Source organism: Propithecus coquereli, unplaced genomic scaffold, assembly GCF_000956105.1.
Source record: "Propithecus coquereli isolate 6110/MARCELLA unplaced genomic scaffold, Pcoq_1.0 Scaffold821, whole genome shotgun sequence".
NCBI lineage: Eukaryota > Metazoa > Chordata > Mammalia > Primates > Indriidae > Propithecus > Propithecus coquereli.
Window position 1 is genome coordinate 472217 of NW_012154408.1, and position 11368 is coordinate 483584.

Genomic DNA, 11368 nt, shown 5'->3' on the forward strand with positions numbered 1-11368 from the left:
CGGGGGAGGGGGGTTGAGGGGGTGCCAAGACCAGGGACGCGCCCTGGCCAGGTCCGGCCAACTATGGCAGGCTGAGCCCTTGGTGCCCACTGTGAAGGAAGTGAATGGGGCCGGGGAGGGGTGGCCGGCAAGACTGGCGAGACCGGCGAGGTGGACCCGGGCCGGGGCCTGCCGTAGCCACGACGATGGAAGTGGGGTGGATGGGCGGTCAGGGCGACTAGGAGCACTGAGCAGACCAGGACTCCAGGGTCGGGACTGGAGGACTGGAGCCCACTGACTGAACCGTGGGATAGAAGTGGACCATGACAGGACCGAGGCCGCTATTTGCCTCTGACACATACGTGAAAGGACTTGACCTAGGCAGAGTATTTCCCTTTTAAAAATAATAGATGGGGAAAGTTGTGGGGAGAGACTGTATTATTTTTCAACTTCTAGTGGGATTATAATTATTGCAAAATTAAAAGTTAAAAAATAGATTAAAGTTTTTTATAAAAGTTACACTTCTTACATGGTTGGTGCTGGATCTCCTCCATGGAAGAGCAGAATTTCCATCCATGTGCAGATTATGGATCATACAGTCTCCAAGGTCTGGTGGGGACCCTGTGAGATAACTTGGTTCAGAGAAAGCTTCTGAACCATTTACTTGTGTGGAGAAAAGTTACTGTCTTTCAGAGAAACAGAGAAAAGGAGAGATTCAGAGAGACTGTTTCTGAGTGGAATGCAGTAGGGAAAAGGTATACTTGCTCTGTGCAGTATTGTAGGTGTGAGCCTCATGTGACCATTGATCCCTTGAAATGTGGCTGGTTCAAATTGAGATGTGCTGAGTGTAAAATACAACTGGGGTTTCCAAGACTTTGTATGGAAAAAATAATGTAAAATATCTTAATAATTTTATATTGATTACATATGTTGAAGTGATATATTTGATATATTGGGTTACATATATGTCACTAGGGTTAATTTTACCCTTAAAAAAAGCTTTTTAATGTGGGGACCAGAAAAAAAAATTACATGTGTAGCTCACATTTTATTTCTCTTGAACAGTGCTGATCTATATCAAATTTAAAATAAGAATAAGATGATGTGCTTATGCTATCAAATTCAGAAGATACATTGTTCAGGTAACATTTTATTAATGTTACAATGCTATAACATTAATTTGAAACTCTGATAATTTTGAGATCATAAAAGTAATACACGTTGATGCAGGTATTTTGATTTATATCATGCTAATTATTTGCCTTTGTTGATAATTTTTTAAACAAGCTTCTTAGCTATAAAGAAGTCTTTAAGGTACTTCATTTGGAAAATTCCAACTGAAATAAAGATTAATGTTTGTGCAAAAGCCCACCATAAAACATTGCTATTTGTATCTTCACTGGTCATTCGAAAATTTTCTTCACGGTCCTGTGCAGAAGAGAAAAACAAATTTAGTTTCATAAAGTACTTAACTCATGATTTTGAGGGGAAGGTTGCTGTATGCATTCAAAGTATTTAATATTCCCCAATTAATATCTTATGCCAGGCTGGGTGCAGTGCTTCACACCTGTAGTCCTAGCACTTTGGGAGGCTGAGGTGGGAGGATTGCTTGAGGCCAGGAGTTTGAGACCAGCCTGAGCAACATAGCGAGACCCTATCTTGACAAAAAATAGAAAAATTAATGAAGTGTGTTGGTGGGCATCTGTGGTCCCAGCTATTTGGGAGGCTGAGGCAGGAGGATTGCTTGAGCCCAGGAGTTTGAGGTTGCAGTGAGTGATGATGATGCCACTGCACGCTAGCCGAGGCAACAGAGCAAGAAGCTGTCGTGGTGGTGGGGGGATATATATCTCTTATGCCAAAGTGCAATATCTGATTTTCTAAGCCAGCATCTGTTGTTTAGCCAAGCATAAGAGAGTAAAAATAAATCTTATAAAAACATTTTTTTATTTTGGTGTAAAATATGAGGAATTTGATCCATTACTTTATACATTTTATTTGCTACCATCAGGCAAAGTGAACATTACCCAATAGTGATAGATTTAATCATTTGAGTCCTTCCTTTATGCCAAATACTTTTTGCCTTATCTAATTATCATACCTGTCCTTATCTTATTTTCCGTATAAGGAAACTGAAGCATAGAAATGGCACAAGGTAGTGAGTGGTAGAGCATATTAGAGCGCATGTCCAATCAGCATCCACTGAGCACAATGACTCAGAAAACACGTAATGCCACAAGAACAAAATTGTAATTTAGAAAGCAAGCATACTTGAGCCTCTACAAATATTTGGGGTGCATTTGGAAGCATTTATTTATTCTGTAAGCTCACACTCTATGCTGCTGGGCACTTTGCTAGGCACAGTGCCTAGCAAAGGATAAAAAGGGGATAAAAGGCAAATGAGCTGAAGTCCCCTTTCCCAGCGGAGTTCATGATCTAGCAGAGTGAAGAAAAATTACTCTCTCCCTGCTCCCTGAGTGTCCACACAGTTCTAGCTCAGAAAGATTGAGTAACAGGCAGTTCATTCTTTCCTTGGTCCAGGGGCTTTGCATTGAGAAATGTATTCCTGGCAGGAAGAGATAAAAATAAGCTGAATAGGCAGACTGACCCTTTGATAGTTTTGTTCTTTGACTATTTGCTCAATTTGTTCAATTAGATGTTCAAGCTTGAAGGTAACTTCATTAACTTTGTCCTTTGCTTGAGCAATAGCTGTATCAAGGTCATGTTCTCCAACTCGAATATCTAAATGGATCCGCTGTACAAACAGTAAAAAAGGAAGAAACAGCACGTTTTAAAAATAGCTCCACTTTTTTCTTTTACTTTCTCAGTCTTTTGTGTCCTCCCATTCCTTTTTTCCTCCTTTCTCTCCCTCCTTTTCATGAGTGGGGCACTACTTCATTCTTTCTCTTTTTTCTGTTACTGCCATTCTATTCCTCATTCTACTCAATAGTCTTTCTTGTAATAGTAATGCATTAAGTGATAACCTACTGACCTGAAAGTACATTTATATGTTCCTGAACATCAAATTTACTATTACATAAATGCCTTTGGTGCTCAGAAAATTTGATTAATGGTCTCAGGAAAATTTTCTTTACATATAACTTTCTTCTGCTGATGTACCAATTCTCTTCATATATTTTCAATACATTTAGAAAATAGCCAAACACCATCTACCATGTAGAAATTTTATTTATTAGAATTCCATTATTAATTCACCCTTCAGCCTTCACTTGTTTTCAAGCCTGAATAATCACAATTCTTATAACCTTCCCTCACAGCTCTTATTTTTCAAACCCTTTAATCAACTTCACAGCTCTCCTTTGAACCCCTTCCAAGCTCTCCAGCTCCCTCTTTAGTTACTGCACTGAGATCTGGGGACAGGACTTTAATAAGTTTCTAGCTAATCTGAATGTAATGGTTCTGCATACCAATGCCATGCTTGAATAGTACTGATGCTGTGTTCATCAACAAGGACTCGGGAAGCACATACTCACCAGCTTACTCCCTCCAAATGACACAAGCCTTGTAGAATTAGATTCTAAGCAAATGAGGTGTTCACCAGGTGAATGTGAAGTAAAATAGAATGTTCCTTGTGGGCCATATAACTTTGACAATAATACCTAGGATTGAGGATTTCCATAGTTTAGGTCTATTATTCTCTACTTTTCATTCTTAAAAATGAATCTCCCCTATATAATCTAGTAAAAAATTGTACAGTTTCTAAAGAAGAAATCAAATGGCTAATAAACATGAAAAATATTCATCCTTCCTAGTAATAAAAAAATTCAAGCTACAGTAAGATAAACACTTGTTCATTATCAGATTAGCAAAGATTTAAAACTACCCAGGGATGGTATAGAGAAATAAACACTCTCCCAATACTGTTGGTGGGAATGTAAATTGAACAGCCATTTTGGTGAACAGTTTGGTAATATGTATTAAAAATTAAAATGTATATAATCACTAACCCAGCAATTCTACCTATAGAAACTTATTCTATGGAAATGCACAGTAGGCAGAGTTATATATAAAAGGATATTCAGTGTGATGTTATTTGTAGTAGAAAATTGCATATTTGAAGTAACCTTAATACCTTTCAGTAGGAGATTGACCAAATAAAATTAAGTAAAGCTAAATCAAGGAAAGTTATATAGCAGTAAAAGAGAGTATTAGACCCATATCTATTCTAATGATGTCCATGATATTCTATGGTAGAGCAATCCGTATTGGATGCTATTTTTGTAAAAAGTATAGTTTGTAAAAGTATACCTGCATATGTATGTTTCTATATGCTTATAAAAAGATTCCAAAGAATACTTACAAGCTGTCGATAGTGGTTATATTTTTGCAGGAACTTTGATTTTCTGCTAAGGATGTTCTATATTGTTTGGGATTTTAAAAACAGGTATAGGACTTTTGGTCTGACTTGTAAGGAGCTTGAAAGTTGTGACACCATCCTAACAACAAGTGAAAAAGCTGAACAAACTGAAAATCAACAATCCTTCTTAGATATATCAGAGAATCGAGATCGTAAGATAAACTGCTGCACCTGAAATTGGAGATAGAGATGGATACAAAGAATCACAACTTACCAGAGCAGAAACCCGCAAGCAGAAACCTCTATGGGAATCATTACCAAGTACCTTTTACTCAGGACATAATGTCTGACTTTCAACAAAAAAATTGCAAAGCATACTAAAAGGCAAAGGAAAAAAAACAATTTGAAAAGAAAGAGCAAGCATCAGAACTATATTCAGGTATGGCAGGGATGTTGGAATTATTAGATCAGGAAATTTTTAACAACTGTTAATATGATTACTATGCTAAGGCTGTAATGGGAAAAAAAGACAACATGCAAAAAAATGGGTAATGTAAGCAGAGAGATGGAATTTCTAAGAATAAAAATGAAATGCAAGAGATAAAAAAACCCACTGTAACAGAGATGAAGAATGCCCACATTTCTGCTAATGAGATGAGCTTATTAGTAAACTGAACACAGCTGAGGCAAGAATCTCTGCATTTGAAGATATGTCAGTAGAAACTTCCAAAACTTAAAGGAAAAGAAAAAAAAAGACTAAAAAAAAAAAAATGGAACATAATATCCAAGAATGGTAGGACAACTACAAAAGTGTAACTTAACACATACAGAGAATATAGGAGGGAGAAGAAAGAAAAGAAAAAAAATAAATATTTGAAACAATATAATTGAGAATTTCCCCCAAATTAATGTCAGATACCAAGCCACAGATTCAGGAAGCTCAGAGAGTACCAAGCAGCATAAATGTCCCCCCCCAAAATGCCCCAAAACACAACAAAAAACTATACCTAAGCATATCATATTAAAACTACAGAAAGTCAAAATATAAAGAAAAATATCTTAAAAGGAGCCAGAGGAAAAAAGCCTTACGTATGAAAAGCAAAGATAAGAATTACGTCTGATTTCTCCTATGAAACCATGAGAGCAAGAAGAGAGTGGAGTGAGATATTTAATGTATTGAGAGAAAAACCCACCAACCTAGACTTTGGTATCCTGAAAAATTATCCTTCAGCAGTTAAGGATGAGTCTGGGCATGGTGGTTTATGCCTATAACCTCAACACTTTGGGAATCTGAGGTGTTATCACTTGAGTCCAGGAATTCAACACCAGCCTGCCAACCTAGTGAGACCCCAGATCTACAAAGAAATAAAAAATAATTAGCCAGGTAGGGTGGTACATACTTGTAGTCCAAGCTTCTCAGGAGGCTGAGGTGGGAGGATTGCTGAGCCCAGGAGTTAGAGGCTGCAGTGAGTTATGATCACACCACTGCAAATCCAGCCTGGGTGAGAGTGAGGTCCTGCCTCTTAAATGAGTTAAGGAGAAATAAAGACTTTCTCAGATAAACAAAACTTGAAGAAATTTGTTGCTGGTAGACCTGCCTTGCAGGAAATTTTAAAAGAAGTTCTTCAGAAGGAAGGAAAATTACATAGGTCAGAAACTCAAATATGCATAAAGGAAGGAAGAGCATTAAAGAAGGAATAAGCAGTTACAGCTCTTTTAGAATTTGTCTAGCAGGTTTTTTTGGTCTTCGCCAGAAGACCCAAATAAAAAATAAAAAATAAATTAAAAAAAGAAGGAATAAGTGGAGGTAAAATAAAATTTTTCCTTATTCTTAACTGATCAAACAAATAACAGTTCGTTCAAAATTTAGTGATAGTGTATCCAATGATCATAGTTTATGTGTATGTGAAATTAATGACAGCAATGCTAACAGGGACAGGAGAGAAGAATTAGGAATACTTTGTTATTATAAGGCACATGCACTACCTGTGAAGCAGTATAGTGTCATTTGAAAGTAGAATTAGCTGTAAAATATATGGCAAACTCTAGGACAGCCACTAAAAAAAGAAGTATACTTGATATGCTAAGAAAGGAGAGAGATTCGAATCATAGAAGATGCTCAATTAAAACCACAAAAGTCAGGAAAAAGAGCAGAAGACAAAAATTGGAAAAAAGAACAAGGGCAATGACTAGAAAACAGTAACAAATATGGCAGATATTAATCCAACTATGTCAATAATCTCTTTAAATGTCAGTGGTCTAAATACAGCAGTTAAAAGATAGTGTGTGCCAAAAAACAAGACCCAACTATATGTAGTCTACAAGAAAATCACTTTAAATATAAAGACACATATAGATTAAAAGTGAAGGGTTAGAGAAAGATGTGCCATGTTAACCTTAATCAAAAGAAAGCTGGAGTACCTATATTAATTTAAAGAAAGTAGATTTTAGAAGCAGGGAAAATTATCAACATTACATAATGATAGAGGGATCTTTTTCAAGAAGACATAACAATCCTCAATATGTTTGCACCTAATAATAGAGCATAAAATATGTGAAGCAAAAACTGTAAGTACTGCAAGGAAAAATAGATGCATCCTCTATTATAGTTGGGGATTTTAACACTCTTCTATCAGAAATGGACAGAAAATCAGTAAAGATATAGTTGAACTTAATAGCATAGTCAATTGACTGGATATAATTGACATTTATAGACTACTTTATCCAACAGCAGCAGAATACACATTTTTCTCAAGCTGACATGGAACATTGACCAAGATAGACTGCATTTTGGGCCATCTACCACACCTTAACAAATTTAAAAGAATAGAAATCATATAATGTATGCTCTCAGGCCACAAGGGAATTAAACTAGAAATCAATAACAGAAAGATAGCTGGAAAATCCCCAAATACTTGGAGATTTGACATGTTTCTAATTAATACATGAGTCAAAGGTGAAATATCAAGAGAAATTTTAAAATATTTTGACTAAGTGAAAATACAACATTGAAATCTGGGTTACAATAAAAGCAGTGATTAGAGGGAAATTTAAAGCATTGAATACATGTACAGTTGGCCCTCTGTATCCATGGGTTCCACATTCATGGATCAAAACATCTGGGGATCAAAAATATTTGAGAAAACATTTAAGAAGCAATATAACAAACCTACAAATAAATAATACAATGTAACAACTATTTATATATCATTTACATTGTATTAGGTATTATAAGTAACCTGGAGAGGGTTTAAATTATATGGGAGGATATGCATGGGTTACATGCCAATACTTTGCCATTTTATATAAGGGACTTGAGCATCTTCAGATTTTGGTATCCTTGGGGGTTCCTGGAACCATTCCCCATGAATACCAAGAGACAACTACATTAGGAAAGAAGAAAGATCCAAAATCAATAATCTAAGCTTCTACCTTAGGGAACTAGAAAAAGAAGAGCAAATTAAACGCAAAGTAAGCAGTAGAAGAAAAATAATAAAAATTAGAGCAGAAATCAATGAAATTAAAAGCAGAAATTAGAGAAAAATCAATGAAATAAAAAACTGATGATTTGGAAAGATCAGTAAGCTTATAGCCAAACTAAGAAAAAAGAGAGGAGACAAATTACTAGTATCAGAAACAAATGAGGGGACATCACTGTAGATCCCATGGACATTAAAAGGATAGTAAAGGAATACTGTGAACAACTCTATGCCCACAAATTTGACAACCTAGAAGAAATGGACCAATTCCTTGAAATATACAATCTAATAAATATAAGAAGAAATAGACAATCTGAATAGGCCTATATCTAGTAAAGAAATTAAATCAATAATTAATAACCTTCCAAAGCAGAAAGCTTCAGGCCCAGACGGGTTCAATGGTGAATTCTACAAAACATTTAAGGAAGAAATTGTACCAATTCTACAATCTCTTCCATAAGGTTGAAGCAGAAGGAATACTTCCTAATTCATTTTATGAGGCCAGCATTACCCTAATACCAAAACCAGACAAAGATATTACAAGAAAAGAAAACTCATACTAGTACCTCTCATGAACATAGATGAAAAAATCTTTAACAAAATATTAGCAAGTCAAAATCCAATAATATGTAAAAAGAATTATATACCACAACCAAGTGGGATTTATTCAGATATACAAGTCTGGTTTAACATTCAACAACCAATGTAATCCATCACATCAATGGATTAAAGAAGAAAAATCACATGATCCTATCAACAGATGCAGAAAAAGCATTTGATAAAATTCAACACTCATTTGTGATAAAAACTCATCAAACTAAGAGTAGAGGGGAACTTACTGAATTTGGTGAAGAACACCTATAAAAAACCTACAGCTAAAAAAACTAGAAGCCTTCACACTAAGATCAGGAACGAGCTAAGGATGTCCCCTCATCACTCCTTTTACCATCGTACTAGAAGTCCTAGCTAATGCAATAAAAGGAAATAATAGGTAAACAGATTGTTCACAGATGGCATGATTATCTATATAGAATATCCAAAAGAATTGACAAACTGCTGGAATTAATAAGTGATTATAGCAAGGTTGTAGGATATAAGGTTAATATGAGAAACTGAATTGCTTTCCTGTATACCAATAATGGCAAAATGCAATGTGAAATAAAAACAACACCATTTACATTAGTCCCTTCTCAAAAATGAAATATTTATAAATCTAACAAAGTTATAAAACTGTGGAAAGTTATAAAACTGTGTTGAAGGAAACCAAAGAACTAAATAAATGGAGAAAAGTCCATGTTGATGGATAGGAAAACTCAATATTTTCAAAATGTAAGTTCTTCCCAACTTGATCTATAGATTCAACACAATCTCAATAAAGTCCTAGCAAATTATTTTATTAATATTGACAAGCTGATTTTAATGTTTATATGGAGTGGCAAAACACACACAATAGCCATCACAATGTAGAGGGAGAAGAACAAAGCCAGAGGCCTGAAACTACCCAACTTTAAGACTTACTATAAAGCTATAATAATCAGACAGTGCAATATTGGCAAAAGAATAGAAAAATAGATCAATGGAACAGAAGAGAGAGTGCAGATAGATCTCCATAAATGTAGTCAACTGATCTTTGACAAAGGAGTAAAGGCAAAGCAATGGAGAAAAAGTAATCTTTTCAAGAGATGGTTCTGGAACAACTAGACATCCATATGCAAAAAAGGGAAAAAAAGAGGAAAAGAAAGAAAGAAATCTAGACAGAGCCCTTACACCTTTCATAAGAATTAACTCAAAATGCATCACAGACCTACATGTAAAATGGAAAACTATAGAACTTGTAGAAGATTTAGTAGGAGAAAATCTAGATGACTTTGGGTTTGGTGATGATTGTTTAGATATAACACCAAAGGCACAGTCTGTGAAAGAAAGAATTGATAAGCTGGACTTAAAAAGTTAAAAACTAATGCTCTACAGAAGACATTGTTAAGAGAATGAGAAAACAAGCCACAAAGTAGGAGAAAATATTTGTGAAAGATCTATCTGAAAAGGACTGTTATCCAAAAATATACAAAGAACTATTAAAACTGAACAAAAGAGACCAGACATGGTGGTGTGCACCCAAGTCCCAGCAACTTGGGAGGCTGAGTCAGGAGGATCACTTGAGCCCAGGAGTTTGAGACCAGCTTCGGCAAGATAGTGATACCCTGTCTCTAAAAACAAAACAACTCCAACAACCCTCAACAATAAGAAAACAATCAATCCAATTTAAAAATAGAGATACTTCCAAAATGGTGGCATAGAAGCAAGCTCGCTTCACTCCCCTTCTCCCTCCCCCCAAAAAGAAAAGAAAAACAAAAATACAGTGCCAAGATTATCACCTAAAATACCCCAGAACTCAAATATGAAGATGAGACAGTTCCCAGGGCCATAGAGAAGTGAATAAACTCCAAGCAGATGGTAAGAGAATTGGACGTACATATCCATGACACCCCTCCCCCATTCTGCCTGGCACCAAGTGCAGGAAAAATTTTCTCCCAACTCACTGTTTCTACCCTGGAAAAAGATCAAGGTAGACAACCAACTTCCCTACCACGTTGAGTTCCCTGACAGGAGACCTGTCCCTACCTTAACTCATGGGAAGCATCATGAGTATCTCTGAGGATAGGCAGAGACAAAGGGGGAAGGTAGAACTATCATCCTCTGCCATGGAAACTCTACTCTGTAACTTGGCCAAAAGAGACACCAAATCAGAGTGGCTGTTTAGCAGCACCACACTGTAGGAAGTTCATCCCCCAGGTACCCTAGGCACAAACCCTTAGCCAGCCTTCCCACACTGCCAGGATATCCATTTGGGACTTCCCCCATTTGGGAAGAGCAGCACTCCAATCATTTACTAAAGCCAAGGCGAATCTGGGCTTAAGTCGCCATCTAGAGCTGGAAAGAAGGCAGCGACCTAGTGGTAAAGAACCTATAAGCAAATATATCCAGTAAAAACCAAAACAAGCCAGACAGAGAAAATTGGAATAAATAATCCTTCAATGCAAAGGCATTAATGCACATCAGTAAGAAACAACAGCCAACAGGGAACCGTGATCCCCCCAAGGGACAAAGCAGGAAACCAATAACTGATCCCTAATGAGATGGCAGTATATGATCTCTCTGATGAGGAATTCAAAATAGTAGTTTTAAGGAAACTCAGTGATCTCCAAGATAACACAGAAAAACAGTTTAGAAATTCATTAGAGAAATTTAACAAAGAGATTGAAATAATCAAACAAATGGAACTGAAAATTACATTTGCTGAACTGAAAAATTCATTAGAAGCTCTCAACAACAGAATGGATCAAGCAGAGGAAATAATCAGTGAGTGCAAAGACAGGCTATTTGTAAATACACAGAGGAGAGAAAAGAGAAAAGCAATGAATATCACCTATAGGATATAGAAAATTACCTCAAAAGACCAAATATAAGAATTATTGGGGCCGGGTGTGGTGGCTCATGCCTGTAATCCTAGCACTCTGGGAGGCTGAGGTGGGTGGATCATTTGAGCTTAGGAGTTCAAGACCAGCCTGAGCAAGAGTGAGACCCTGTCTCTACT

At 36.3% G+C, this 11368-nt stretch overlaps 1 long non-coding RNA gene across 1 annotated transcript in view; it reads right to left on the bottom strand.

The window, feature by feature from the left end:
- Nucleotides 1-1204: 1204 nt before the first annotated feature.
- Nucleotides 1205-11368, bottom strand: part of LOC105825783 — a 25655-nt gene continuing 15491 nt past the window's right edge. Inside the window, exons 2-4 of the long non-coding RNA XR_001138281.1 lie at nt 3471-3596; nt 2585-2731; nt 1205-1407 (exon numbers count right to left, since the gene is read on the bottom strand). This is a non-coding gene — a long non-coding RNA (uncharacterized LOC105825783). The remainder of the gene's footprint in view (nt 1408-2584; nt 2732-3470; nt 3597-11368) is intronic.